Genomic DNA, 7,432 nt, shown 5'->3' on the forward strand with positions numbered 1-7,432 from the left:
CAGCATATGTTTCAAGGGATCTGGCATATATGGCATACTGTTCTTTATATGTTTGCTCACCTTCTTGGCGCGATGTGTTTTAACCAAGGTCATCCCTCCGAGAAAGGTTGTTTCCCCAGGTGGGGATTTTCCCCTGAAGTTAGGGAGGGGATAAAACCCCTTAACTAAGTGCCAGGCGGGTAGTTAATCACTTTAACTAAGAACAATCACCCTTAAGCTACATAATCTTTACTCCCTGGAATGGAGATAAGAAACGCCCTAACCTTTGGAATAGAAATTGATAGGATTAAAATTAGCTGGTATAAATACAGATGTAACAAGACAATAAAGCACAGAACCTGGCTGGAGATCCTGGACAGAAGTTGGCTGGAGATCCTGGCTAGAACTTGGCTGGAGATCCTGGCTAGGCTGCTGATCAACTGAACACTGCCTCCGTGTCCTTCCTTCTTCGCCGACTCCGTCCACACCTTTGGGAACCCCTGGACCTGCTGGGGTTGGACCCCAACACACCGTCTGAGAGCTGAGCCACTGTAGACGTTCTCGGAGCTACCAAACCGCAGCCCGTCCTCCGCTCACGGGTCTCCTGTGAAAGCCTGAGTTGCTGCGTGGAGCTTCTCCCTTTGCCTCATAACCATGTCCACCAAGGAGAATGCTCATTTGCCAGCTGCCCGCCTTAACAGATTCAAGAACAAGGGGAAAGACAGTACAGAAATGAGGCGGCGCCGAATAGAAGTTCATGTGGAGCTGAGGAAAGCTAAGAAGGATGACCAGATGCTGAAAAGGAGAAATGTGAGCTCCTTTCCCGATGATGCTACGTCTCCACTGCAGGAACACGGCAACGACCAGGGCACTGCAAATTGGTCTGTGGAGGACATTGTCCAAGGCATCAATAGCAACAATTTGGGAAGCCAGTTCCAAGCTACTCAGGCTGCAAGGAAACTGCTTTCTAGAGGAAAACAGCCACCCCTAGACAACATAATCCGGGCTGGTTTGATCCCAAATTTTGTGTCCTTCTTGGGCAGAGCTGATTGTAGTCCCATCCAGTTTGAATCTGCTTGGGCCCTCACCAACATTGCTTCCGGGACTTCGGAACAGACCAAGGCTGTAGTGGATGGAGGTGCTATTCCAGCATTCATTTCTCTGTTGGCATCTCCCCACGCTCACATCCGTGAACAAGCCGTATGGGCTCTAGGAAATATTGCAGGTGATGGTCCAGTTTTCCGAGACTTGGTTATCCAGTATGGTGCGGTTGACCCACTGTTGGCTCTTCTTGCGGTTCCTGATATGTCATCTTTAGCATGTGGTCACTTACGTAATCTGACCTGGACACTTTTAAACCTCTGTCGCAACAAGAATCCTGTACCCCCATTAGATGCTGTTGAGAAGATTCTTCCTACTTTAGTTCGTCTCCTGCATCATGATGATCCAAAAGTATTAGCAAATATCTGCTGGGCCATTTCCTACCTCACTCAGGGTCCAAATGTACGGATTGAAATGGTTGTGAAAACAGGAGTTGTGCCCCAACTTGTGAAGCTCCTAGGAGCTACTGAATCGCCCATTGTGACTCCTGCGCTAAGAGCCATAGGAAATATTGTCGCTGGGACAGATGAACAGATGCAGGTTGTAATAGATGCAGGAGCACTTGCCATCTTTCCCAGCCTACTAACGAACTCCAAAACTAATATTCAGAAGGAAGCTACATGGACAATGTCAAACATCACAGCTGGCCGCCAGGACCAGATACAGCAAGTTGTGGATCATGGATTAGTCCCATTCCTCATTGGTGTTCTTGCTAAGGCAAACTTTAAGACACAAAAGGAAGCTGTCTGGGCTGTGGCCAACTATACACATGGTGGAACAGTTGAACAAATTGTATACCTCGTTCATTGTGGCATAATAGAACCACTGACGAACCTCTTAACTGCGAAAGATACCAACATTATTCTGGCTATTCTGGAGGCCATTTCAAATATATTTCAGGCTGCTGAGGGACTAGGTGAAACTGAGAAACTACGTATAATGATTGAAGAATGTGGAGGTTTGGACAAGATTGAAGCTCTACAAAACCATGAAAATGAGTCTGTGTACAAAGCGTCACTAAACTTGATTGGGAACTATTTTTCTGCAGAGGAAGAGGAAGATCAAAATGTTGTGCCAGAAACTACCTCTGAAGGTTATACATTCCAAGTTCAGGACGGCACTCCTGGGACCTTTAACTTTTAGATTGTACAACTGAGTCATAAAGTTGTTTGTTGTGTACTATGTTTGGTATAAGTACGTCTTACTGTTTCTCTACTAAGAACTCTTTTTAAGCCCTGACTGGTTTGGCTCAGTGGATGGAGCGTCAGCCTGGGGACCAAGGGTCCCAGGTTCGATTCCGGTCAGGGGCATGTACCTTGGTTGCGAGCACATCCCCAGTGGGGGATGTGCAGGAGGCAGCTGATCGGTGTTTCTCTCTCATCGATGTTTCTGGCTCTCTATCCCTCTCCCTTCCTCTCTGTAAAATATCAATAAAATATATTTTTTAAAAAAAGAACTCTTTTTAAATGTGGTTTGTTATTATAGCACTTTTTACAATGAATCTATACTTGAACAGTTCCAAACTGTACATACTGTATGAAGCTTCTACTCTCAGTGAGTTTCTTCTATGTGGAATTTCATAGCTTGCAGTCCCCTGTAAATAAAGATTAAATTCCACCAAACACACACACACATGCCTGTCTAATAATAGACAGGCATGCTAATTGACTGTACCTTTGCTACGCCTTCCATAGGCTAATTGGCGTGATTTGCAAATTAACCACAAACAAAGATGGTGGCTAATTTGCATATTGCAGGCAAATCCCCCTGCACCGTCCTGCCTGGGGCTGTCAGCAGCTCGATCCCCAGCTGCTGGCCGCCCCAGCATTGGATCCGGATCTGCCCTGTGCAGGGTGGGCAGCATCGATTCCGAGCCACTGGCCTGCCCCAGCGTGGGATCCGGGCCTGCCATCTGCAACCGGGGGAGATGGGGCAGACACCGCCGGATCGGGCGTGCCATCTGCCACCAGGGGAGCAGACCTAAGCCAGCAGGTGGTTATCTCCCGAGGGGTCCCAGACTGTGAGAGGGCACAGGTTGGGCTGAGGGATCCCCCTTGCCAGTGCACAATTTTTTTGCACCAGGCTTCTAATGCAAACTAGAAGAACTATTTATTCATGATCAACAAATGTTAAATGAATGAAGGCATGAACTAAGGAATAAACAAATCCAAACTTTTCTGACCAGCTTATTAGCGTATGTCAAAAGCTCTTTTTGGCAGAAGGAATTTTTTACCTTGGTTTAGTTTTTATTGATTATTTTCAGGAAAATGGTTATTTTCAGGAAAACCATTCCCTCTTTCTTATTACTCTCCCTTCCCCCACCTACCTAACAATCAGTGGTTTCTACCACAGCAAATTGTGACATTTCAAGTGCTGTGACTATCTTTGAATCTATTTATTTTGTAATCTTGAAGTTGGGTTTAATTGTCTATTAAGTATATGGTGAAAGGCTTAAAGGGCCGCCCCCTCGCCTGCCATTACTTTACATGCCTTGTACTTTGGATCAATCTTAGAGCCTACACTCTGAGAGCTGTTATTTTAATCCAATTTCTGTCTTCCAAGGAGGCCTTTTTAATTCTAGCAGAAAAAAGATCACAACTCTAGAAAAATCAGAGAAAGATTAAGGTCTAGCTGGGTCTTAATTGAACTAATGATAATAATAGCAAATATCCATTGAGTGTTTATGGTGTGCTTAACAGCATGTGTGTTAGAAGAATAGCTAAACCTTATGGAGAGGCTGCTATCTGGCAGGCTTGGTCCTAAATGCTTCACATGCTTTTACTCACAACAACCTTACGTAAGGTGGGTTCTTGCACTATCCCCATTTAAGAGATAGAAAAACCAAGGCACAGATATCTGCCCAGGGTCACACAGGTGGTGAGTAGAGGCTTTGGAGTGCATATCCAGGTGGTCTGGCTTGGATGGCTGCACCCCTAACTACAGCACCTAGCTGCCTCTTGGTTCAATATTTTTATTTCTTAGATGTGTTATCTCTGGAGTCTCACCATTCTTTATTCAAGCATATTCAACCTCCTAATCTAATGTGGGCCTTGCCAGGAGAGCTTTATATACTTATTAGTGGAACCTACTTTAAAATATATTTCTTTATTGATTTCAGAGAGGAAGGGAGGAGAGAGATAGAAGCATCAATGATGAGGGAGAATCATTGATCGGCTGCCTCCTGCATGCCCCCCACTGGGGATAGAGCCCGCAACCCAGGCATGTGCCCTTGGCCGGAATAGAACCTGGGACCCTTAAGTCCACAGGCTGACGCTCTATACAGGAGCCAAGCCAGCTTGGGCAGTGAAACCTACTTTATAAGATTATTGTGAAGATTAAACAAAATTCTAGAGGTCAGTGGGTAGGATAGTGCCTGGGCCATAGTAAGGGCCCAGTCAATGTTAGCTTCTTTCTCCTATACCATCTTACCTTAATCATATGTATTTCAAAAGTGACCCTTGGTCATTGCACGTTATTCTCTGGAGGTTGGTTTGCTCCCTCTGAATGTACTAGTATCTCCAATATCGGAAATAGCAGTGTATTAGTTTTCTGTGGCAGTCAACAAACTACCACAAACTTGGTGGCTTAAAACAACAGTTTCTGTTGTCTATCAAATATGTCCTGTATGTCTCTTATAAGACCACTAGAAGCTCGGTGCATGAAATTCGTGCACGGGAGGGAGGGGGTCCCATCAAGCCTAGCCTGCACCCTCTCCAATCTGGGACCCCTCGGGGGATGTCCGACTGCCTCTCCCAATCCGGGACCGCTGGCTCCTAAACGCTCACCTGCCTGCCTGATTACCCCTAACCCCTCTGCTTGCCTGCCTGATCACCCCTAATTGCTCCCCTACCAGCCTGATCACCCCTAACTGCTCCCCTGCTGGCTTGATCATCCTTAACTCCCTCTGCCTTGCCCTGCACCCGGGACCCAGGATTACCTCCTCTGGCCAGCTGCAGGCACCCAGAACTCAGGCCTGGCTAGTCCCCATTCCTCTCTCGTGAGCTCATTTGTGCCTGGCTTGTCCCCATTCCTTTCTCCCCAGCTCATTTGTGCCTGGCTGGTCCCCATTCCTCTCTCCCCAGTGTTGAGTGTCTGAGCAGTTCCAGCACGAGAGGACACAAGGGTGAGAGGGCGTGAGGGCATGAGGTATGATGACCATTTGCATATTAGCTCTTTACTAGTGGCTCAGTGCACGAAATTCATGCACATTAAAAGAGAATTAATTAGAGGAAATATTTTAATATTGCTATTTGCCCTTTCTCTATAATAGAAGTGTCAGAGATGAAATAAAATTAGTAAAATGTATATAAAAATCTCCCTCCTGTCAGAGTCTGGGGCATGCTGCGGGACCCAGAGTCAAGTTCCCGCCCACCCATGTGCGCCTCGAAATCACACGAGACTCAGACCTGGCCGGCCCCAAATCCCTCAAGCCCTGCAGGTGGGGGCATAGCCTCAGGCCCCCCATGAAGCCCTGCAGGGCGGGGGGCACAGCCTCAGGTTCCCTGTCAAGCCCCGCTGGGCGGGGTGTGTGGCCTCAGGTCCCCTGGCGCAGCCTCAGGTCCCCCAGCCCCAGCGCTGGGGTGGGAGGCATGGCCTCAGGTCCCCTGGCCCAGCCTCAGGTCCCCTGGCCCCAACGCCAGGTGGGGGGCACAGCCACACGTCCTCCATCCTGGCCTCAGGTCCCCTGGCCCTGGCGGGGCTTGACATTTGCATATTAGTTCTTTATTATATAGGATTATATATGATTTGTCATGGGATTTAGGGCCCATCCAGATAATCTAGTATGATCTCATCTGAAGATCCTTAACTTAATTGCATCTACAAAGACCCTTTTCCCCCCAAATAAGGTCATATTTCTAATCTGGGGATTAGAAAGTGGGTAATCATTTTGGGAACCACCATTCAACCTGCTATAAGGGGTTAAGACCAGATGCTTGGGAGTCAGTCAGCCTGGTTCTGGCTGTGCTCCTTATTCAATGTGTAAGAGACTTTCAATGCAATGGTCTGTAAAAATCTCCCCCCTTGCAAATCAAGGGACAGTGAGTGGCCCCACTTTTCTCTGCCTTAATGTTGAGAAGATGACAACCAAAGCTGACACCCTTTCCCTAAAACTGCATTGGGCTTGTATTGGTCCTGAGAAACAGAACCAATAGCATGTGAATACAAACAGATTTATTATAAGGAATTGGCTCATGCGATTATGAAGGCTGGCAGGTTCAAATGTGAAGTGTTGGCCACCAGGCAGGGACCCAGGAGAGCTGAGGGTGCAGTTCCAATCCAAAGGCAGTCTTCTGGAGTCTTGGTGGCTCCCAAGGAACCACCCTTCCCAGTATTCATTCCCTGTGTAATGACCTTCCACAGTAACCCGGGCTTGCTCGTGTGACTTGCTCGTGTGATGGAACAGCAACAAGCATGATGCAAGAAGAGGCTTGATAAATACTTGTGTGTTAGTACTTGTGCCACAACCATGTGGGAAAATGTGGTCTAGCCTCCCTGAGGATGAAAGACGAGAGAGAGAGAGAGAGAGAGAGAGAGAGAGAGAGAGAGAGAGAGAGAGATATTCAGTTATCCTAGCTGTCTCCACTGAGCCCATCCCCAGCTCACCCCACAGCTGAATGACATCACCTGAGTGAGCCCAGGACAAACCAGCAGCAGCAAACAGCCGAGGCAAACCATAGTACTGTGAGATAGAAACAAATCGCTACTGTTGGCCGACGGTCTGCAAACTTTTTTTCTGGAAAGGGCCAGATAGCCAATATATTAGGCTTTGCGAGCCAGACACATGTCTGTCCTAATGACTCAACTCGGCCATGATAGTGTGGCAGCAGCCGCAGATGACACAGAAACAAATACGTGTGGCTGTCTTCCAAGAAAACTATTTTCAAAAACAGGTGGTGAGCCGAATCTGGCCCCCGGACTGTAGTTTGCCGGCCCTGACACGGGCCGCTAAGCTTTGGGACCGTTAGTTTCGCTGCAGTAACTAAGGGAAATGACCTGCCACGTTCATCTCATTATTCCAGGTGTCCTCATTCCTGAGCACATTCCACTGGCTATGGCTTCACTCCTGACGACTCCCTGGGGTGGGGTGCCCTCATTTCTCGGGCCTGGCACTAGGAAAATGAAAAAGTCAGCAGCGTATGGTTTTAGCTTCCCTGTCAAAAGGTTCCAGGAGGGCCAAAAAGCAACGGCTGTGGAAGTGCTGCTTTCACGGGGATGGAAGGTGCCAGCGACTGAGTTCCAAATGAGTGGAGGAGTCTCTGGCCTCCTGCCTCCTGCCTCCGCCCCGGGGCTCCATGAAGTCTGAGCGGTGACTGCAAGCTGCGTCAGCGGCAGTGGAAGTTAGTGTAATGGA

General features: G+C 47.9%; 1 pseudogene; it reads left to right on the forward strand.

Moving 5' to 3' along the window:
* Positions 1-548: 548 nt before the first annotated feature.
* LOC102425693 lies at positions 549-2,302 on the forward strand (annotated as a pseudogene).
* The last annotated feature ends 5,130 nt before the right edge of the window (positions 2,303-7,432 follow it).

The sequence above is a fragment of the Myotis lucifugus genome, unplaced genomic scaffold (genome assembly GCF_000147115.1).
Source record: "Myotis lucifugus unplaced genomic scaffold, Myoluc2.0 scaffold_213, whole genome shotgun sequence".
In the NCBI taxonomy this organism is placed as follows: domain Eukaryota; kingdom Metazoa; phylum Chordata; class Mammalia; order Chiroptera; family Vespertilionidae; genus Myotis; species Myotis lucifugus.